At 35.9% G+C, this 24,784-nt stretch overlaps 1 pseudogene; it reads left to right on the top strand.

Annotated features, from left to right (window-relative positions):
* Positions 1 to 6,942: 6,942 nt before the first annotated feature.
* On the top strand, positions 6,943 to 12,427 carry LOC121261609 (annotated as a pseudogene).
* Positions 12,428 to 24,784: the final 12,357 nt, after the last annotated feature.

Genomic DNA, 24,784 nt, shown 5'->3' with positions numbered 1-24,784 from the left:
TTACCTCATGTAGGGAATGGATCTATTTGATAACAATGAGTATGGAGTAGAAGAATTGACTCAAGAAGTGTTAGTAAGTGGAGATTGTGAGAATAAAAATGAGGAAACCCTGAGATTTCTTTACATGCAATAGTTGGAGCTCCAAGTTCGAGGACTATGAGGTTGAGTGGATTGGCCATGGTTGTTCAGTGGTGATATTAGTGGATACAGGAAGTACTCACAACTTCCTTGATCCTCTAATAACCAAGAAGGTTGGCTTGAAGATTGGTAATGATCAGTTGATTGAAGTTCGTGTGGCTAATGGTGATAGAATGTGTAGTGAAGGAATGGTGGAAGGGTTGGATCTTAAGGTGTAAGGAAATTAGTTTGTAATAGATTTTTTCTTGTTGCCTTTGGGTGGTTGTGACGTTATACTAGGCATGCAGTGGTTGAGGACTTTGGGGCTTGTATTATTGTATTTTAATTCCCTTACTATGTCCTTTAAAGATAGTAATAAGTCAGTGAATTTAAATGGCTTGAATCCTAGTGGTTCTGAGATTGTACAAGATATTCAAATCTGCCAGTTAACAACAGTGGAGAGAAAGGGCATGTTCTTACAGATTGTGCAAAATAAATATGATGAATCGGTGGAAGGCATTGATCAAAAGGAAGAAAATGTGCTACAACAGTATAGTAAAGTCTTTGAAGAACCAAAAGGGCTTCCTCCAAACAGAAGTAGAGATCATCAGATTAATTTGAAGGAAATGGTAGTTCCTATTTTTGTAAGGCCATATAGATATGCATTTTTCCATAAATCAGAAATTGAGAAGATTGTGAAGGAGTTACTTGAAGCTGGGGTGATTAGAAGCAATCAATCTCCTTTCTCTTCTCTTGTGTTACTTGTAAGGAAAGCTAATGGCACATGGCGTATGTGCATTGATTATAGAGCCCTAAACCGAGACACCATCAAAGATAAGTTTCCAATTCCTGTGATTGATGAACTTTTGGATGAATTGTTTGGAGTCACTGTTTTCTCAAAACTGGATTTAAGATCTGGATATCACCAGATTCGAGTAAGAGAAAAAGATATTGAAAAAATAGCATTTAGAACTCACCAAGGGCATTATGAATTTTTAGTAATGCCTTTTGGTTTGACAAATGCTCTTGCTACATTTCAAGCTCTTATGAATGAGGTTTTTCAGCCTTTTTTAAGAACGTTTGTTATTTTCTTTTTTGATGATATACTCGTATATAGCAAGACAAAAGATGGGCATTTGAAACACCTTTCTATGGTGTTGGACATCTTAGCTAAACATTTCTTGTTTGCTAAGAGGAGTAAGTGTAGATTTGCATGTGCTGAGATAGACTACCTTGGTCATTTGGTGTCTGTAGAAGGTGTTAAAGCAAATCCTTCTAAGCTAAAAGCCATGGTTGATTGGCCATTATCCAAGTCTATTAAATCCTTGAGAGGGTTTCTTGGGTTAACAGGGTATTACAGAAAATTCATAAAGAGTTATGGACTTATTGCTGCACACTTAACTGCCTTATTGAGTAAAGATTCGTTTTGGTGGAATGTGGAAGCTTCTGCAGCTTTTGAAGCATTGAAGAAAGCTATGAATACTCGACTAGTGTTGGCCTTACCAGATTTTGAGAGGCCATTTTTAATTGAATGTGATGCTTCTGGCTTGGGAGTGGGTGCAGTTTTGATGCAAGGGGGGAGACCCTTGGCTTGCTTACTTAAGCCAAGCTTTGAAGGGAAAATCTTTGGATCTGTCAACTTATGAAAAGGAGCTGCTTGCTCTTGTCTATGTTGTTAAGAAATGGAGACCTTGCTTGTTGGGAAGAACCTTTGTTAAGAAATGGAGACCTTAATTGGAGGCTAGGTCAACCTCAAATTTGATCAATTTTCTTGTATTTTCTCTCATATTTTCTAGTCATCCCAACACCAACTATCAGGTATGTTACAAATGGTATTAGAGAGACACCGATTTCTGTGTTATTATCAATCTATGGAAATGGAAGAAATTCTCTCATCCTTACTCAACATCAAGGAGCTAGTTGAACAATCACAACAACGTTATGAAGTTATTTTATAGACATTCAAAGATGTTAAGAATAACTTTGAAGATTTCAAGAACAACTTCAATCAAGAGTTAACAAATCTGGAACGTCAACTCTATGCTCTGTAAGAAGATGAAAAATACACAGCGAGGGTGGAAGAAAAAGAAGTAGTCAAGCCCGATCATATTGCTCTTTCTCATGTTCCCATAGATTCTGTTAGAAATCAGATACCATTTTCTTCATTCTCAAATCTCCATCTCTGACTCTCAATTCCTTCTCTTCCTTTCAGAAATCTAAGAAATTCTCTTCTCTTTCCTTCCTTTCGGCCAGTCACCCTTGGCACTAATGATCCAATGACAGAAAAAGGGGAACACCTAACCATCCGATGGAAGTTTGATCCTAGTGGAATCGCTTTTCAGATTCCTAACTCCTCACCCTTAACTCAAAAACCCAGCTAAACAATATCTCCACACCCAGCCAAAATCAACCTTCATCTAGCAGCAATCTCGGCCCTCTTCTTTACATTGACTGATTTGCACTCTCCCTCTCTATGCAAAACGTTCTTCATTTCGGCAGAAATTTTTGGACCTAAGGAAGACTCGTCTCGTAGCCCAACACGTCCTCCACTCCTTCCTTACCACCATTGTTTCTGTGTGTGTGTGTCCCCGTCTCTATCTATGTTTGTGTAAAGTCACACCATCAGCGTCGGGCACTCCATCTTCAACACAATTGCATATATTTTATCTACTCAATGCCCAACGCTGTCTCAATCTATTTGCTCTATCTCAATCCATTTTTCTTATGTTCGCTCAATGCTGTGTTCGAAGGAGGTGGTCAGCGTTGCCATCGTCAGGGTCGTGAGCTACTTGAAGCTGCTTGAAACACTCGATAGCCATGGTGACAAGGTATGGAACCTAGTGTGGGATCCAACCACTGGTGCCTCTGGAAGTCCTTTCTTCTTCGGCCCCTGTAGTGGATACAAGGCCAACCGAATCTGGGAGCACACTCCCTCTCCATCTACTATGATTGTTCGATTTGGTGGAATTCCTATCAAGAGTACGAAGCAAAACGATGACGAACACTGCCTCTGGAAATCCCTCATCGCCGGACATAACTTCTCTTGGTCCCAGTTCAAATTCTCGTTCAATGAGGAAACAATTATTAGTGAAGAAGACTTCCACACTAACGTCCACCTCCATGTTAAAGATTTGGGGGGGGGGGGGGGGGGGGATTGTATAATGCTTGTTTGGCATCATGGATCAGCACTCCAGCTGTGTAAATGTCCCTTATGTCATCGTCAAATTACCTTGTTGGTTCTTGGAGGTGCTTCATTTTGTCAACGACATGATCCTGAGGTTGTTGAAAATCTTGGAAAGGTGGTTCCATTTATGAGAGGTAAGAAGTTTTTCACTCCCTTTATGTTTGATGTATTGCCGCCGAGGGATATTGCAATCTATGGTGGGGTCCTGCGGGAAGTTTCTCGCCATTCATCTGTTGAGCATATTGATATTTGTGAAATCGATAAGATAGTAGTTGGTGTTTCTATATTGTATTTCCCTGAGATAGCAGTTGGGTACAAAGATCGCCGAATAAATCTTCATATTGGTGATGGAGTTGCATATTTGAAGGCTACTCCTAAAGGAATTTATGATGCGATTATAGTGGACTCTTCTGACCCCATAGGTCCTGCACAAAAGCTTTTTGAGAAGCCCTTTTTTGAATAAGTGGTGAAGGCTCTTCGGCCTGGGGGAGTTATGTGTACTCAGGTAGAAAGTATATGGTTCCACATACACATAATTGAGGATATTGTGGCAAACTGTCGTCAGATATTTAAAGGTTCTGTCGACTACTCATGGACTACGGTGCCAATATACCTAAGTGGGGTGATGGTTTTACGCTGTGTTCTATCGAGGGGCCCCCTGTTGACTTCAAGCACCCAGTGAATTCGATATATGCAAATGATAGCCATAACAAATCCTTGATTGGAATTATAGGGCTTAACTTTGCCAGCATAATGGTTCAAGCAAGTCAGAATAATGACCCAGTTTGGTGTATTTTTCCTGCAATTTAGTCTTTTTGGAAAGTTGGTTAATGAACAACTTAATGAACAAGGTGCTAAGTATCTTATTACAGTTGGTTTAGTCAACAAGGATCAATGTATTGAGGATGATTTTGCTGCTTGGAGGGAACAATTGTGGCCTAAGTTGGATACGTTGTTTCGAGATGTAGATTACACAAGTATTGTATCTACTCCATATGCAGTTGTTATTCTTGAATATAGAGTAGAGATTCATGATCCTATTGTTACATCCTGTATTGATAGTTACTTAAACATGGTAAATGGGACTGCGTCATTTGATATACACCCTCCTTGCAGAGTCAATATAGGCATTCAAAAAGAGCTTCACAAACCTGAATCTGCTCAATCCTGCATACATTTGGAGTTTCATATTTTGGGGACTTGTATTGGTTAGGTTTAGCAAAAAGTGAAGGTACTTGGAAGAGAGTATGTTATAGTTTATAAGAACCTTACTATTATTTGGGAAGACTACTTAGCTATGAAACCTTTCTCAGTTGAAGGTCAGTTCAAGCTTAAGACTATCCCCTTTGTTTCCAGGAAAACACCTTCTGAGGTCTTCGACACAAGGATAAAGCATAACAACATCATGCTGTATGTTCTTCATTTCTTTATCACGGTCTTGGAGGGTAAGAAGCAAGTCTCAGCTACAAGAGAGCATAGCCACACCTTGAGGACAAGGTGCTTGAAGGGGAACGATTTGTCACATGTCTGTGATTGTGACAATAGGGACCAAATTCATAGTGGGCTTGGGTTGGATAATAGGAGTTTAGTAGTTGGGCTCAACCTATGTGCCAAAGTAATCATCTCCTTTATTTGTAGGATTTTTGTTGAAGTAGGGCCATGGACTATTTACTTGCTGTTTGTTTAGTCTTTCGGCCTTTTGTTTGAGGAGTTGGTTGTGTGTTTGGCCTTTGTTATAATTGTTGTTTTAGTTGATGGGCTATGGTCTGTTGGTTAGTAAAGGAGTATATGTAGTAGAATGATGGAATTGTATGGGCATCCATAACCTTAATATCATATTTTTCTATTCTGCTCTCTATCTCTCTTCTCTTGGAGGCTAGGTCAACCTTGAATATGACCAATTTTCTCTTATATTTTCTAGTTATTCAAATACCAATTATCAGGTATGTTACAGACAATAATCGTTTTAAAGAACAACAAGAGACCTTGCAACGGCAGGTGGATGCTCATGAGGAGAGTCGGAGATCAAGGACCGCTTGAATTAGTTGATGGATATGGTGCGGATCTTGGTGGCAAATAAGAACAACATTCCTAATCGGGAACTTCCAATGGTTAATGAAGATGGATATCTCTTTCTTGATTTGAGCATGAGTGAAGATTTGAGCTCTGTAGAATTAAAAGAAGAGAAGGAAGAAGCTACAGGTTCAACAAAAGAAAAAGAAAAATCAGTGGTTATAGAAGAAAAATGGAAAACAAATGAAGAAAAAATTGCAATCGAGGAGAACCAAGAATGTGAAAAGCCCATTCTCAAAGCTTTGACCTACTTTCATGGGGACAAATCAGCTTCTATTAGTCTTGTTCACAACCTTTGGAGCTTGGCTGCTGGCATCAAGCCTTCTACACCTAACGCTGGTGTTGGTGCAAATCTTTTACCACTGATCCAAAGTCTTCAAGATATGTCATCTATGGTAGGTACTACAGATTCTCTCGCATGTTTTGATGGGTCCTTCCAAATTTTCGTTGGATTGGTAGGTATTGATCAAGGGAAGATAACAAGTGTGGATTTGGAGTGTGCTACACCTTGTTTGTGTGCTCGATGTAATTTCTTGGCCTTTTAATAGAGGCAAATGACTAGACTATTGGTTGAAGGAGTTCCGAGGCCGATTGAGGCAATGGGAGACTTTGGCTCACACTCAAACTGAGGCGAATGATAAACATCAGCTTTTTCTTCTAAGAATTTGAATTAAAAAGTCATTTGAAAGTTATAAAATATACACATAAAATTCCCGAAACCTCCTATAATATATCTATATATGTATGTATATATGTTTTGAACTAAATTTGGTATTTAGTTACAACCCAGGTAAACGTATCATCAGTGTTTTATAATCAGGTAAGGACAGGTACTCACTCAGGACTAAAATCGGACTACCGAATGAGAATTCAGACCGCATATGTAAATCTAAATTCATATCCCGACTTCTACATATGAATGAACAATCTTAAAAAGAATAGATAAAGTGATGTATAACACATATTATAAATGCCATCTATTAAAATAGATAATACAAGTTTTGTTTGGCTAAAATAGATAAGAGTTTGGATAAACTATTGACATACTCTGTACACAAATCGAAAGGTCCTTCTTAAAAATAAATAAATTATAAATTGATATATTATTAAAAAACTCTATATGCTCGCACTTTTGTGTATTCTTTGTGTACAAAATATTAAAAATTGATTAGTTGCATAATTTTTTTAATATAGAATAATTATTTTGACCAATCACACCAGTAAAGTGTACAAAGAATACATAAAAATAATTGTATATATCAAAACTCAATAAATACAAGACTTCAAATCTATTTTATAATAAAATAAAATTTACAATCCGTAATATATTAATCTATATAAATTTATAAAGAGAATGCTAAATACAATTTTAGAATTCAATCCGCCGCATTCCCGCCCACTTCTTTTACAAAAGGGAGAGTTCACCTTGAAAATTTTATTTTTTTCATGCTATTCTTGAATTTTTCTTATATGTTTTTTAAAAGAAGTATACTTTAGCCATTAGGACATTTTATTTTATATATTTAATGTTGTAACGGAAAATAAAACGTTTCTCAAAACGCTATCCACGGCCAGGCTGCCAGCAGCAATGAAATAGACCCGTACCTTCTTCGTATCTTCATCTACGTTGCCGTTAAGAAGTTCGAAGAGGCGGAGCGACAATGGTTACTCCCTTCTCTATATCTTCATCCTCTCCTTTCCTCTCCCCTACCAAATCCCTCAGAAGCTCGTCCTCCCTAATGGTAACAAAAGCACCACCACTTCACTTCCTCCACAGCAAGAGGCTTCTCTCTGTGTCTGTGACGTCCTCTCTTCAGAAATCAGACTCTGACTCGCCACCCTTGCCTCCCAAAATCGAGACCATCTGGCAATGGTTGCGCGACGAGGGCGTAGTCTCCCCAAAGGCTCCGACGAGGCCCGCTGTCGTCCCGGAAGGTCTAGGACTCGTTGCCCAGAGAGACCTTTCCCGGAACGAGGTTGTTCTGGAGGTCCCCAAGAGATTCTGGATCAACCCAGCCGCTGATTGGTGGGTTTGGCTTGGTTTTGGTTGTTTGGTATTTGTGTGTGGGAATTCGGTGTTTTGGTATATTTGAACTGTGGGGTTGATGAATGTGGTTTACTGGTTCCAGTGAAGGTCAGAAGAGGAGCTGGCTGAACTTCAAGGTTAGTCTAGTTGCTGCTTCACATTGATCTTTCCAATTTGGTTCTTGCGTTAGGCTCGATAACTTTCCAAGGTTCGGATCTAACTATGGATTAGTTCTCAACATTTTTGGCATTTCCGCCTGAGTTTAGCTTCATCTGCAGCGCATATATGACTGTATTAAAATAGTGCTAGTAGTTTGTATTTTGTAGTTTGACACGAACTAATTCTGTTTTTATAAACAATTGATGGTGGATTTTTAAAATCTAGAAAATTTAAGGCTACTGCAAATTGCTTACCCAGTTTTAGCGTACGTAAATCAATAATGGGAATATTGTTCTCTCGTGTATTAACGTTTCAAAATGGAAGATTTGTGCTTCGGGTATAACCTTTTTTTTTTTTTTTTTTCCTTCTCTTCTTCTCCTTCTTGTTCTTCTTCTCGAGGGAGGGAGGTGGAAGGATAAAACACGTTTTAGCTCCTTGGGAGACCTAAATCTATTGTGGGAGCCAAGCCCTTAGAGCATTGGCAATGATCAAATGAGTGCCATATTCAAAATTTGATAAATTTGTGTTTAAAATCATTGTATTGAATTCAGCATACACTAAAATCTTTAATTTTGAGCTACAGTACATTTAAATTCATCTTCAAATTTAAAAACTAACTATTCACACTCTATAACCATTATTTTATTTACTTAAATTATTATTTCCTAATTTTGAGCTATAATTTATTTAAGTTGGGAAACAATAATTTAAGTATCAAATTAAATTATTAATTAACATATAGTTAGTGTAATTGTAAAATATAAAAAAAATAAATTAAAAATATTATTATTAAAAAATAATATAATATTATTATTTTGACTAATCCAATAGTTAATCCAATGTAAGATTATGGCTAGGAAAATTTTGAATTTATAAAAAATATATACTTTTCATCAAATCTTGTACGTTTTATCAAATTTTAGAGATAAATTTAATGAACCAATGTCGGTGCTTTTATAACCAAATTATTGGCGTTCTTGCCAACCGATTAAGTTCAACCATGTTTCCCTAGGTGATGTATAAGAGCGTAATGTGGCATTTTACAGAATGCCTTGCGACTTGTCATTTTTCATTAGAATTAAATTGAATTGACGTTTTCAGGAACCCAACTTTTGAGCACGACGAAAGAATATGTGCGAAATGAATTTCAAAAAGTGGAAGAAGATATTATATCTCCTCACAAGCAGCTTTTTCCTTCTCTGATAACAGTGGATGAGTTCTTTTGGGCATTCGGAATACTCAGATCAAGGGCATTTTCACGCATGCGTGGTCAAAATCTTGTTTTGATCCCCCCTTGCAGACTTGGTAAAGTAGTTTTTTTCCCTCTTCATATTAGTTTTCAGTGGGAGTCACTCCGACTTCTGAATTTTCTATAACACTAATTTGTATGGAAAAGTGAAACAATGTCTTCTACAATATATTTATGGATATGTTAATCAATTATTTTTTGTTGAAAATATTTGCTGGATCATTCTTTAATAATGAAGGGCACTATTATCAATTATCTCCTTATGCTTGATACCTGTTAAGATTTGGCTGGGTAAAAGCTGTATTGGATATCCTATAAATGGAAGAGAAATGATAGTTGCAGTCGTGAGTATTCAAGCGCCATACAATCACTTTAGAAAAAGTCAATAAATATAAGATCCACATGAAAAGAAAATTAATTTTTTAATAGTGAACTCTATTTTTTTTCAAAGCAATTACACGGCACTTACGCACTCACGACTGTATGTAGTATTACTCGTATAGTTATGAAGGTGATGCCTTCATCGGAGGCACTTGCCATTTCAGTTCCAATAAAATTCTATTAACATATTACACATTAGAGTTAACTTTTTTACATAAAGGCTGTATTTCACAATCTGATAAAAAGGGGTTTACTTTATGCAATGCTGTTGCTGTTTTCCTTTGATAATGGCTAAGCTGCCTCTAGTTGAAAACTTCACTTCATCAAGTCCCAATTATGAATCAGATTAACCACAGCCCCAGCATAACCACAAAAGATCATGCATGGGAGATTAAAGGAGCATCTGGTCTCTTCTCTAGGGATTCACTATTTTCTCTACGCACCCCTCTTTCTGTCAAGGCTGGTGAGCAGGTAAAGTATTCCACCTTCTGAGTTTTTTTTTATTGTATTTGGTTCCATTCGCATTCATTCATATATATATATATATTTAGCACGAGGAACCACCCCACGACAGAGCCCTTAGGACTCACTCATGGAACCTAAACCTTTGGAGAGACTAGCACAACAATCCACCGCCATGCCCTCCCACTTAAATCGTAGTTTGATCCTAAGTGGAATCGAACCTATGGCATGGGGCTCATGCACACAAATTCTCCCTTACCACTTGGGCTATCCATGGGTGGGTTAAGTATGAGCACATGTACTTTTTTTTTTTTTTTTCTATTTGATATGAATGGTTATAATTTTTGAATCATCAGCAAGTTGGACAAAGTTAATGCCAAATAATAATTCATAAATGGAGTCATTTTGTGTCAAGACGAGGAGATAAGTTCAAAAGAAGTGGGATATTAAGAAGTAAATAACGCTACGATGTTGATGCCCTGAAACCCATGACTGCTAGCCCTTTCATTCCTTGTTAAGGAGTTCCGATTTTATTTTGTTAATGGGTGACAATTGGAAGCTTTTTCATTAGGCTATGATCCAATATGATATAAACAAGAGCGATGCTGACCTGGCTCTTGACTATGGGTTCATAGAACCTAAAGATGACCGCAATGGTTACACCCTAACACTAGAAATACCTGAGTCAGACCCAGTTTTCGAGGACAAGCTTGAGATTGCCGAGTCAAATGGTTTCGGTGAGACTGCATACTTTGACTTTGTTTTGGACCGTCCACTTCCACCATCAATGCTTCAATATCTGCGTCTGGTAGTGCTAGGTGGCACCGATGCTTTCCTGTTGGAATCTATTTTCAGAAATTCGGTATGGGGCCACCTTGACCTGCCTGTAAGCCGTGCCAATGAAGAACTTATATGCCGAGTGGTCCGAGATGCCTGCAAATCTGCTCTTTCTGGCTATCACACCACCATTGAAGAGGTAAACTTTTACCCTCCATGTTGCCATTACTTCCCATGCAATCTTATAAATCCTTGTCATATATGTAATACATGTGGGCTAGATGTAAGAGGGAAACCAATAGTTCAATATGTTCATATATGGACTTTGCATCATTACGGCTAAAATATGAAATCAAATTGCATAGCCATTGTGACAAGCCGAGATGATAGAAAAAAAAATTAAATTACACTATCTACTTTTGTCTTGAGTCAAGTTACCAACCTTTAGTTTTTAAGTTTTTACTTCATCTATCTGAAGTGTAATTGTATCTGCATATGAATCACGAGTTTAATGTAATTTTTGTTTGATCAGTAAAGGAGTTTAATTACGGGCTTGTGTGGAAAAAGTTTTCATCCCAAAATTCCAATCTCATTTCATCCCATCTCTTTCCCAAACATCACTCAAACACAAATACTTTCAAACTAATCATTACAATTTTTTCAAACTGATCATTATAACTTCAGCAAACTTTGAAACAAAAAATAAAAGATAATTCAATTTTTTCAAATCCCCAAACAAAAATAATATTAAAAAACTACATTCTAACAATATTTTAACTTTATAATATTTTTTATTTAATTTTTTCTCTCTCATTTCCTAAAACCTCATAAAACATCAAACTATCTCACTACTATTCACAAAGTATCTTATTACTATTCATAAAATTCTCATCTCATCTCACTCTCCAAACATGCTTGATAAGGTAAGTCGTTTGTTTAACATAATGAGGTGGCTATTGCGCTTTTTTCCTTTTTTGGGTTTTTCTTTTGTGAAGTTAGATATATGAATCTGAAGTGTTTCAACTAAAAGTGTATTAAATTATGTGATCTCAGGTGATTAATTACCCCAAAGGAAAAATATGAAGTATTATTTGCTTTTTTGTAAGTATGAAATCCTATTTGATAAGGCATTCCAAACGCAGTACTAGAAACTGTATAAAATATCTGCTTGTAGAATTCCAACACGTGGAATTTATAATGAGGTTATTATGCAGAAACTGAATTAACAGCTCAGTCTGAATTAATTCAGCCTGAATTATCTTAGCCATACCTTTTAAGATAATGATGAATGGTTAATAACAACTCAGCTCGGCAGGTTTAACTACCTAAATTAGCTGCAAAAACATTGTTAAATGAAATATGACACTGATCTCCCTGCCACATCATCCTTTTTATTATTTTATTTTATTTTTTAAACTTTGGGTAGCATCCTCCAATACCCAATCCATCTAAAATAGAAATATGTATTGCAGGATGAGAAGTTAGAAGGAGCAAATCTTGATCCCAGGCTAGAAATTGCTGTTGGGATAAGAGAAGGAGAGAAGAAGGTGCTACTACAAATTGACGAGATCTTCCAGGATAGCTGAATTGGAATACTACCAAGAAAGGAGGCTGAAGGATCTTGGCCTATGTGGGGAGCAAGGTGAGATCATCTTCCGGGAGCCCAAGTAGGGCCAAGTCTTCAAATGCCCTTACAAAACTATGATTATTAGGTTACCCAAACAAAAACACACTTTATTGAGTTCGCAAAGGGAAAAAGGACAGCCACTAGACATCTTTTACGTGGTGGAGTGAACTCTCTTCAATTGTGTCTCAATGGGGTTTGCGATTGAGGATTCCATTCAGCTTAATTTCCGCAGCTAGTTTCTTCTTGTACTTAAAACATCAGCAAGATATGTGCTTGGTTGAGCTACAATCTTTCTCAAAATATAATTACCATAGCTAGTGGATGTTCTTGTCATGGCTCTTGGAGTTAGACTCTCCAACTTGTTCAACTTAATCTTGCAACAAAAGTGCACTCTTTAGCTTTATTTGTCTAAAAAGAGCCGGAGCAATAACCATATCCCTAAACTCAATTTGGGGTGGTGGATTCTCCTCTCTCATCCCGTAGTTTTCTTTCAAAGTAATGTTATTTATCATTTTAATTCTCATCATCCTCTCATTATCTTATGATATGACATTAGATGATTGGAGATATTTATTATATTTCACTTGTGAATCTATCATCTTATGCCACATAATAAGATGATGAGAGGATGATGAGAAAAATAATGATGAATAGATTTTTTCTTTCTTCCATCCACTATTGATAACCTATTAATATTTCTTTTCTTCGTTCTTTTGTTTGTTTCCCATCTATAGCAAGGAGGTGGTCTGATTTGTTGCTTTCTGGCAACTATGACCTGCACGCTCCACCCAACAAGAATCCTTGGTCGTTAATCCTTCAAATGATAGAAGAAGATTGTCCAAAATGTCGGCAAGTGAGTCTCACGTGCAGCCTTGTCTGCTTGTGAGATTCATGCACTACTGTGCCTCTTGTCCGGTCACAAGCCATTCCAAATTTATTAACATAAAATTTCTGCAATAGTTACACCCCATGCGCCGGTACAACCATTAAAGATTTGCCGATGACTTGGACCACCTTTCATTTGCTACCTCCCTATGCTATTGCTTCACCTAACCAATGATCAAGGGAATGAGAAAGTAGGATCTCTCATTCAGCCAATCTAGACTAATAAACGTAGCACAAATCAAGCAACCATGGCTTCATGCCATAGTGATACAGTCCGCATCAAATCCGCTATTGGCGGCTCCCCCTCTTGTGGAGAATGGGTGGGGATCAATGTATTAGTCCCAAAACCACGTTTTTATTTATCTTTTCTATGATGTATTAGCTATAATGGGATGCTTATTGGGGTTACCCACCCCTTTTACTCATCTACCAAGTGATTATCAAAATATAATATATTTGCTTAGAGAGAGAAAAAAATTGTCTGAAAGGAACCCAACAAGAATTAATGGACGAACTAAAACAACATAGTGAGTAATTAATCTTTGGTCCTTGAGATGGAGACATAAAAGACAATGAATTTGGGCATATAACGATAAGATAATTGTAATAAATGATAAAATGCGAGAGTTTAGACGATGCCGTTGGTACAAGAGCTAGTATGAAGTTCATAAGAATGTTCCCAACCCCTTTAAAAATATTATAAGAACATAATCATATATATAAAGGAAACGCCAAGTCATGCAAGAAATCTGACATGGGTGTTTTTACCTTAAAATATAATTTGGAAAGTATTAATCTTTGGAGAGATTTTACTCCTGCGTTGAGATTTGGCAGAAGGCCGAGATGTTGGAATGTTTGCCTCATAGGCTAATACGCCTTGCATTCTGTGGAGCACTGTGTGCTTGAATGCTAAGCTTACATGTATAATTAAATCGCATCGAAAGAAAAGTAAGATGTATGTCATATATAGAAATATGGATTTTCGGTCTAGACCGGATTAGACCAAAAACTGTATTAGTCGGTTTTGGTCTGACAAATTGCAGACCGAAGAAATTCGGTCCGGTCCTGGGATTTATAAATTTTGGACCGGACAAGACCGAACTATATATATTTAAATTTCTTTTAACAATTTAATATATTATTTTTATATAGTAATTATATAAGTTAATAATATAATTTTCATCTAATTTATTATCTTTAACCATATAAAATATTACATAATATATGCTATCAATTAATAATAAATCATAAATAATATGATAATTTATATCATTATATGTAAATATACATCATATATTCATATATACTCTACTATTTATACTTAATTAAAGTAATTAGGTAAATGTTTTTTAAATACCTAAGTTGCAAGCAAGTATGAATAATCTATGTATAATAAAATTATTTGATATTCATTAACCATATATAAAATGTATGACATTATTAGTAATTATACATACTAAAGAGTAAAGTCTAAGTCAGTAAGCAGTAACTATCAACATCATAAATATAATTATAGATTAAATATTTTTTTAACGAGTTAGTTACATAATCCACATTAATAATTCACTTAATTTTAATTTTAATAATTTAAATAATTTTTTATTAATTTATTTGTAAAAAAAATAAAGACGAAACAAAATAATAAAATAATTAAGCCGGACCGAACGGATCGGATCGAACCAATAACTAGATATCTGGTTCGGTCCCTATGGGTGTTCGGTCCAGTCCAGTCTGAGAAAATGATAGAGTTTTGGTCCATCATCCTCATCAGACTGGACCAATTTACACTCTTAAATATGAGTACCAAAGAAATTCTACTTAACTCACCATATAATAAAATTATCTATAAGTCACAGTCACGTCACTATTAAAAGTATTACAAATCATAGTGTTTCATCACCCAAATCAAATGTCTACAAAATATTACAATTGTTAACATCTGTAACGATCCAAAAGAAGTTTGATAGACAAATTACTTTAGACCTTAGAAATATCATGAAGTCCCGAAAGAATTTTACGGATCAAGTGATCGATTAGATTTTAGTCTTTTAGTATAGTCGGATCCCAATCCCCTATGGTGACATAATCACCTTTCTATTTAATTAAGACACTTAGAAGTAGAATTTTATGAAATGAATTATGTCGTTAGAATCATATGAATATTTAGACTTTTATGGTGCAATAAAAAGTTTCGAGTTTTTTGAATGAATAGTAACCCTTCGGGAGAGTACTATGTGGCATTTGGTTCAAATAATTGTCAAATCACTATGTAGGATGTCCAAATACTCTTAGGACCACTAGGAAACGTTTTACTTGGACACATGGCACAATCCTAGCCATCCACTTAGAAACTCTAGAGCACTTGTCAAGAAAAGGACAAACTTGTGTAAGAGATGGAGTGTGAATTAAACTTGTTATTATACTCTTTTACACCAACTACTATTTCATCCAACCATATACTATTTGGTCAACCAAAACAGAGTTTCAACCCTAAAGAAATCTCAAAGGATTCGAAGTCAATCAAAACCCTAAACCCCATTGATGAAACCAAAACCCCAAATTGGTTTCCAAACCATAAAGTAACTAATTGCAATTAAGATTATGTTTAGTAAGTGATCACTACTATTTACAAATAGTTCACTACTATTCACAAACTATTCACTACATTTTCACTACTATTCGCTACATTTTTAATACTATTTAAATCATCTAAGATCATCTCAGCATCGAAACGTAACCTAAGTGATTTCTTACTTGGTTAAATCACTTCCACATGTAACTAACCATTCAATTACACACTCTTACACCCTCACCCACTTTCTTACATTTTGGTAATTATATTTGACCAAGAAAAACTTGATGGGAACCAAGCTCTAACCAAAACCCCCGTAGAACCCCAAACTAAATATCATTTGATTAGCCCCATTTAATTCCACTGAAACCACCACTTTAGCCCTAGCTTCTTCAACAAGCTTCTTCACTCTTATAATGCCATGCCTTAGCTACCATTACACATCATGTACTGTCCCAAATAATGCCATTTATAGGCACTTACACACTTAAGAACAACCTCAAACACTTGCCCAGTCAGGAGTAGAAAAATAGTTGCACACTTCAGCCCTCTTCTCGCCTCTTTTTACACAACAAACTTACATCACTTATTCATTCATTCACCCACTCAAGTCAACCTTCGTCTATAACTCACATCCCTTGCATTGACTCCCACACTTAGCCACTTTTCAATTTGCTTTTCTAGAACAAACTGAGAGAGCGAGAAAGAAAGAAGTTTCTGAAAGTTTTTGCTTACTTCATTCCATCCCTTTGGTCAGTTTTTATTGAAATCTAATCTCTTAAATTATCTAGAATTGAGTCTAGTTTACTTGAGTGTGAACTTTTCTTAGAGTTTTGATGGATGAAAGTTAGTGTTTTTGATTGAATGGTTAAGTATTGACAATTTTGATGTTTGTGAAGAACTTTGATAGTTTTGTGGAGATTTTGATGAAATGTTATGTATATCTTGATATGATGAAGTGTTAACATATTTATATGTAAGATATGATTTGAGTCAAAGCATGCTAGTATTTTTACAAAATGGTTTTGCATGATTTTCGAAGTAGTAGAAATCGATTGGTTCAAAAGGAACTTTGGTTGATTTGGTTGTGATATTAGCTCTAAGATTTCGATTCAATGGTTTTGATTTTTACGAATGTTGTTCTTGAAGCTTTGAACTATTGGTTAAGAGTTTATTTTTGAAGAGATATGGTTTAGATCTTTGATGGAATGATGATGAACATGCAAGCATTTGTTTTAAACTCAATCTAGAGGCTCAAAGGTTTGATAAATTGTTTGGATGCAATTTTGATGCAATTTTTGACATGACATGTTAGATTTAATATTTAGATCTAGTTAGAACTTGAATTTGATGATCTCGTCACCTTGTTTCAAGTCCACAAGTATGCTTACTCGGTTTCATAGTTTTCATACGAACCGATTGTGTTAGGTTGTGTTTTGTGAATATTGGTTAATTATTCAAGCTGGATATCTCCTAGGCTTGAATGATGTATATGTTAGGAGAGTTATTGATGGCCTTTTGGAGTTTTTGAAGTTGATATGAATGTATTAGACCAAGAACACCAATGTTTGATTTTATTTGACCTAATTATGACGTTTTGGCATTTTTTTTAATGTAGTGAGTTCAAGTATTTATGAAATGTGTAGATTAATTTCTTATCTTGATTTTCAAACTAGGCTTTGTTTGGAGACATAAGTCATCTCAACTCATCTTAACTCATCATTACAACTTTTTTAAATCCCAACACAAAATATAATAAACAATTCAACTTTTTCAAATCCCAAAATAATAATAATAATAATAATAAATAATATTCTAATAATATTTTATCAACTCAACTCAACTCACTTCAACATCCAAACGCACTCTAATATATGATTCTTGAGAGTTGCTAAATTCGTTTTGGGCATGTTAGTATGTTAAATGGCTAAATAGCAACAAAAACATGATTTTAGCCTATACATAATTCTGCGAACTGATGTTTCTCAAAGCTGGGATTAGTTTTAAATTTTTCGGAGTACATATTTAGATAGAATGAAATTTACATGAAAAATGTAAATTTTGGTAAGTTTTGGAGTTTATTTTCAAAATCCTTATTTTTTTGGGCAAAATTGTAATTTTTCACAAGTAAATGGATAACTTTGCAAATTTAGCTCTAAGTTAGTAAGTTTTATTTTTTCATGAGGTTTAAGTGAGATATCATAACCTTAGAAAATTTCTCATTTTAGCTTACACCTTTTTACGATTTGCTTAATGTTACGTTATATTTATGTAAGTTAGTTTCTAACTTACTTCCAGTATTTTTATGTATTTGTGGTGATAAGATTGCAATTGTTTACTTTCATGTTAATTATGCTTATTATAATTTTTATAATATGCCACGCCATATCACTTATTACGGCACATAATTATTTGTCATATGCCACAAATGCTATATCGTGTGTTACAAGTTATTCAGTAACATACTTCGAATGTCATGTCATCTATTACATATTTATCTGCTACATGTCACGAATGATATGTCATCTGTTATATGTTTATCTGCTACATGCCATGAATGCATATCATAAGCATTGAGTATGTCATGAACTACATCTAAGTCATGCATGAGTCTTTTATTTTTATCACAACCCCAAATATTACGATGGAGAGTTATCCAATTAGAATTCTTTTGTCTACTTTGGAATGTTTAAATTAGATATAAAATGTACTAGGTTGACAAAGTATAGTCAACAGACTTTGAATAAGACTCAAATAACTGGTTAACAGAGCGAAATCAGGCACCCAATGTCAGTGGTGCCAAACTACATGTTTACAAGTTCAGTTATCATGATGTACTCACAATTGGCAAGAGCACATTTCCATTAGGGAGTCGTGGAGCATCTACAGTTCACGTAAACAAACATGTATATGTGTAACAAGGTCATGTTCATATCAAGTCATGCCATGTTCAAGTATAGCCATGTTACTTTAAAATCATATCGTGCACGTTCAAGTCCATGTCATGATGTATACATGTCATTGTACTGTGATACTGCCTGTTTATACTGTTAGTAGGTTAGGAGTTTTACTTGCAGGGGTTTGTGAAATTTCACTTGGTAGTCCTAATTATCGTTTCCCCTCCCTGAATGGTAGACGATATGTCAAGGGACCAGGAATCAGGACCCAATCACTTGGACAAGGTAGAGTAGGCCGCAAAGGATGCTAAGGAGCTAATGGAGTCGGTGCTCCAACTTTTGGACTCATTTTGACGTTTATAGCTGAGCTGTGTGAGCGACATGGTGTTAGTTTTATCTATGTTTGTACTTATGAAGCGTTGTCTTCAGTACATGTTTTGCTAACAGAAGTGTTGGACAAATGTTATAAATTTTAGATAAGTAAATATTAAGAAATGATGATTATGTTTTGGGATATAGCATTCTGGTATATTATGTATTGCTTAAAAAAAAGATTCGTTACGAAAACTGCTTACTGTTAGATGTGTGTTGAGGGCACTATACCTTTAACTGTCATGAATGTGACTTTGTGTTGTATGTACCAAAACTTCAAGTTTTGTCGAATCGCAAGCGAAGTTTAGGGGCATCATAAGATGATATTAGAGTAATGTGTCTTTGGGTAAACCCACAAGTCACTTAGGATTCAGTACCAGAATATAGGTATGAATTATTAGCATATTTAAGCTAGGATTTGAGATATTTAGGCTTGTATTTGAGATATTTAGGCATGAATGAAACTGAAGTGTTTAGAGTAAGAAGGCATGACAACATCGGCCATAGGATAGGCGACTTGGTCCAATTGTCTGGATCATGGAACATTCTCAAATTAAGGAAGGTGATAGTTTTAGATCTGTCAGAAAAATCAAGGTTTTAGAATTGGAGACTCTAAGGAAATATTCTTATTAGGATTTGAAGTTTTAAGTTCTACAGACTTAGTATATAAGTTGAAGCATATCTAAAATTTTGTGTTTACAACTATTAGATGGAGAGTTTGATTGAATCTGCAATATAATATAGGAGACATTAGGAGACAAAATTTCATGAGATTTGAAGGTGACGAAACTGGAGACTTTTAATAATAATCGTATCTTATATTTAGTTATAAATTTAGTGCAAGTTTGGAAGACGATTCTTATCAAATTTAAGGTTATAGATTGTGCGAACCTTAGGGAGTTATATTGTTAGTGAGGAATAAATGTATAACTAGTTATAAAGAATGGCTTATGTATTCGATAGAGTAAGATGTGATCAAACTAAGATGGGAATACTAGTGTTTTTGTATAGGCTCGAATTTTTGGAACTGCTAAATTACATTTTCAGTCTGACACCATGACCTTATGTATCTTAGAATGTAACACATGGCTCATAATAGCCCGACTAAAACTTCAGTTGACAGTGACAATCAAGTGGAGCAGAACCCTTTCATGAATGGAGGACATGTCGTGATAAAGGCTATCTGTCAATTGTTAAAGTGTTGAGACAGCAGCATGAGCTGTTCCAAAGCCAACAATAGTAGCTATTGACAAGGGAGTTAGGAAACATCACTCATTGGATTGGGGAGAGAAAAAAAAGTTTGAAACTCGATTATTTCCAGAATCGGTTAAACAATAGAAGGAACTAGAATTCACATATTTTATGCAAGGGAATATGTATGCGGAATATTATGTAATCAGATTAATGAAACTCAAAGGATTCACGCCTTATCTTACTGCCACAAAGGATATGTAAACACAAAAGTTTCAAGGTGGTTTGTAGCCAAGGATCCGCTGCTAGGTAACCCATCTTCCAATAAAAAAACCTTAGATAATAAAAAGATGGTAATTGGAGATGATAAAGCATTGTGAAATTCATACAAATCTTTATGTTTATTAACGTATACATCACAATCTTCTTTTTCACATGACCATATGTATACCCTGACTTACTTTGCCGCACTATCGGTAACGACCACGAGTATGACTTCGTAACAAGCAATGCTTAGCGTGACGTCACGTCCTAGACCACAACATCCTCTACCTCCTCCAGTTGAGAGGCCACTGCTTTGACCAGAGAGTGTTACCCTTTCGCCTGAGCGTATTGTCGTCTGGCAACAATTCAAGGCATGTTAGTCAATTCTTAGGCACTCCCGAGTAACCAGAAAATCTTCATTGAGATAATGCTCCATCTCGACTCGGGGTCGTGATCCATTCACACAACCAGAAACCATAGTGATAATGATATTTTATAGAATAAGATTAACATTTTAATCAGGATAATCAATATACCACAATGAAGAATTATGCACATGGATAAATACAAAGAAGGGGACAAGGACATCATAGATCGTAACCCAACATTTCTAACATTGTTGTAGGAAAAAACCTACCTTTATGGTGAGCTTTCACTGAATGATTGCTAATGATCTGGCCTCCCTCTGTTTAATGACGATTCTCGGGTTTGAAAGCATGAAAGTTTGAGATTTTTCTCCAGAGTGAGAGATTATGCCTTCACTCAGAGTTTAGAGTAGACAATAGAGAGAGGGAGAGTATGTGTGTGTGTGTCTAAATTCTATAAAGATTCCAAAATGTGAAGGGAGAGTTCCTCGAGGCAAGGCTCTTATACTGAGCATTTAGCCTATCATGAGTCTCACAGTTCTCGACACAGATTGGTTGGTAAATTGGCGATTCCTCTATGGTCAAAGTATATATCGGATGGAAGGGTGACTGCGACGGAAAGGACTTCCTTCTGCGTGACTTAGAATTTCAGCCAAGGAGCCGAGAAGTGCAATCTGCCGCTTGTAAATGTGCCCATATGGTGGAAATTCTTGTATTTGGTCAGCGCACTTGAGCCTGTGATCTATCTTTCTCATGCACGCTCCATGTAGAAACGTCGCCGTTTGAGTGCAGTCTTGTGAGGTTACCCACCACTTTGAGTACTCAGGCTATTTCTGGGTACTACAGCTTTCTCATAATGTTGTTCTTTGCTCGCTCCTAAACGCAATTGCCACACGTTGCTCTCCTAGTTCTTTTCCCATTGCCCTTATTGCAATATATTTGTTCCATATTTGTTTATTAGTGTCGTTACTCACCCATTGCCTGCCGCATCTTTACTTGTCCGTAGCTTGCTAGATTACTCTCACTTGCTTTTCAAATTTAGATTTCTTCTCCTATTGTCAGCATAAGTCTTTTGTCAAGTTTGCGCCATCCTCATTCTTTCCCTGATCACTAGAATCTAGTCTTCTAACTCTTGTAGGACTACTAGTCCAATCACTTTGTTTTTCCCAACTTTGTTCCAATACAATGAGAATCTGCACTTCCTTTTATACTGTGATACCCCAGCCTAAGCTAGACTCTTGAGTTTGAGATTTAGTTCTAATTGAGGGGAAAACCTTTGGGTTTCCAAGGGACAATCGTTAGATGCATAGGAAAAATGGAGTTTCAATTTTACCAAGAGACATGCCACTTGGCAAACATGCAAGGTGCCTTTTAGGGTATCTAAAAAAAGCAATGATGATGAAGAAAGAAGGATTAGAGGGTTTCGACAACACTAGGCGAGCATGCATAAGGCCATTAGGGTTTCTAGAAGGATTTTGTGATAATGAAACATTAGGGTTTCGACCATAGTGGGAAGCACCACTTATCCTTCATGTAATGAAGGCTTTTAAGTTTCCAAGATAAGGTTGTGACACTCGGCCATGGCACTTGGCAAACATGCATGTGATCTTAAGGGCTTTTAGAAGGATCTTTGATGATGGGACTTTAGGGTTTTGGCCGTAGAGGGAGGCACCACTTGTCCTTCATGCATAAGAGTCTCTTAAGTTTTCAAGAGAGGAAAATAATCAAGAGAAAGGAAGAGACATTTGGCCATGACACTTGGAAAGCATGCATATGATGTTTGAGGTTCTAAAAGATGCAATCATGAGGAAAATTTTAGAAACATAAAGAGACACATGCCACATGGAAATAATGCAGAAGCTTCTAGGGTTTGTGAAATAGGAAAGAGTAAGAAACAAGAGGGATGTTCTGCTAGGGTAAGAAGAATGGGCTACTTGGCACCCATGCAAGAGATTTCCCGTGGCTTTTCACTTTCTAGCAGAAATAATGATGAGAGAGAGAATGAGTGGAGGTAAGAGGACCCATAAATTGGAATATTAATGGCCAGTGCCCATGGCAGAGGAAGAGGAAGAGTATGGTTATCCTTTAGAGCTTTTCTTCAAAATCGAGTTTTTGATGGCAAGATAAGAAAAGAGAAACCTCTTGGATATTTAAAGAGTTTTCGATCATAAATAGGGTTTTATGAGGAGTTTTATCTAGTCACTATTTGAAGAAGCACAATCTTGAGTGCTATACACTCTTAGGCTACTAAGATTTGTTTGAGTGAAACCACACTTGTCAATACACACACAACTTGGCTAATAGGGTTTCACACAAGGATATGGAGGGTTAGTATTATTCAACCCTAGGGTCATGATATGTGTGTATATGTTTATGAAAATCACAAAAATGGCTTATAATTGATTAGGGTTAGGAAGTCTAAACCATTGATACATGAATCACACACTTAGTTTAGTGCTTTGATTTCGAAAACCTTGTTTAATGCATATAATTTCAGATTGTTTGATCATTGAATACATTGGAAGCTTTGTAAGTTAGCATCTAACTTACCCTTAGATAACGTATTTATGTTCTTGTGTAAACTTTGCATCTTGTTATTGTTTTTTGTTGCCTATCGATAATAACATGTTTGATTGTGATCTCTACATGCTTGATGTTCTTTACAATATGATTGGTTTATACATGCTAGAATCTTGGGTTGAATAAGATGATTAGTTTCCTATTCGAGTTGTATATGCCATAGTGAATTATCAAGTGTTTGTTTATATTTATGTATTTGAATGTTTTAATTCTTTCAAGCTGTATACATGATGCATCTACTTCATATTAAGCATAAGTACATGGTCACATGAAATGTTTTATAGGTCACATAGTTTTCAGGTTGTGGATTAAAAATGACTCTTTGACACGACCTCGATATAGGGATAAGAGTATATTCTAGTGGAACTCCCGTGTCCACTTTGGAGTGATTAAACTAGAAGTAGTAGTTTAACATATGGGTCTTAAATTAGGGTTTAGAATTATTATTATTATTATTATTGTTGTTGTTGTTGTCGTCGTCGTCTTTGTTGTTGTTATTATTATTATTTTAAAATCCATTTTTAAGGATCTGTGTTTATTTCTTCACTCTTCTTCACGCCTTTTTCTTTTGGGAGGATTTGTTTTCTTGCCCTAAAACTTTTCAAAAATTATAGCCATGGTTTTACAAGTATGAAACCCTCACGTATATCTTCTATTTTTTCTCACAATATTCCCTTCAACAAACCAACAATACTAGTGCGGCCAAGACCCCCAATGAAAGCAAATTCTTCTTCAACACAACATTAGCTTAGCTTTCCCCATAGCACCACCACATTCTTCTTCTTGACAAATCGAAACACTCACTTCACCAAAATAATCAAAAGGACATCGTCGGTAAGTTCTATTCTCTCCTCCGTCGTTTTTCCCCTCTTTTTGCCATGAATAATCAAATAACACCTGACTGTTTCGTTCTACCATTGTCAACCACCACAAAGGAAGTCGGAACACCTCTCGGTAACCACAGAAATTGCCAACCCAGCCACATGAACTCATATGCTTGTCCCTTCCTCCCTCAGTTAGCCAAGTTGACAATTCCCTCCCTCTGCCTTGTCGTTTCTTAGTGTGAAGCACCAAATAAATTTCTCTCTCTTGATGGTTTAGAGAGATCCTCCAGTTTACCGTCGTCGAACTTGACTCGCCCAGCCACCACCGTCACAATTAGTTCTCCCTCTTTCTCTTGGTGAGCATCACACGACTATTTTCCTCTTTTTGTTTCTCAACCTTTGTGTTTTCCAGAAAAATGTTTTACCCTTTTAAATTTAAAGTGAGCTTTGGGCCTTAAGCCCATTTAGCCAAGTGCCTTTTCTTTTTTTTTTTTCTTTTTTTTTTATTTTAAATTTCTAAGACAGAGTTGAATTCTCACATGGGGCTTGTCATGAGCTGGGCTTGACTTTTATTGCCTTTTAGAAACTAGTATATTATGTTAAGTAAGTTTATTGTAACGCTCCCAGATTTCGCTTGAGATTTGGTGGATTTTGAAGCATTGAGATATGCAATACCAGGTTACCTGCCCCATTTATGATAAATAAGATGCTATGCACCTAGCACGCATTTAACATTTGCAATATTTTCATAGTGGATAATCTTTTTAAGCAATACTATG

Source organism: Juglans microcarpa x Juglans regia, chromosome 4D, assembly GCF_004785595.1.
Source record: "Juglans microcarpa x Juglans regia isolate MS1-56 chromosome 4D, Jm3101_v1.0, whole genome shotgun sequence".
NCBI lineage: Eukaryota > Viridiplantae > Streptophyta > Magnoliopsida > Fagales > Juglandaceae > Juglans > Juglans microcarpa x Juglans regia.
The sequence above is the reverse complement of the archived record's forward strand: the minus strand, read 5'-3'. Positions and strand labels throughout refer to the sequence as shown.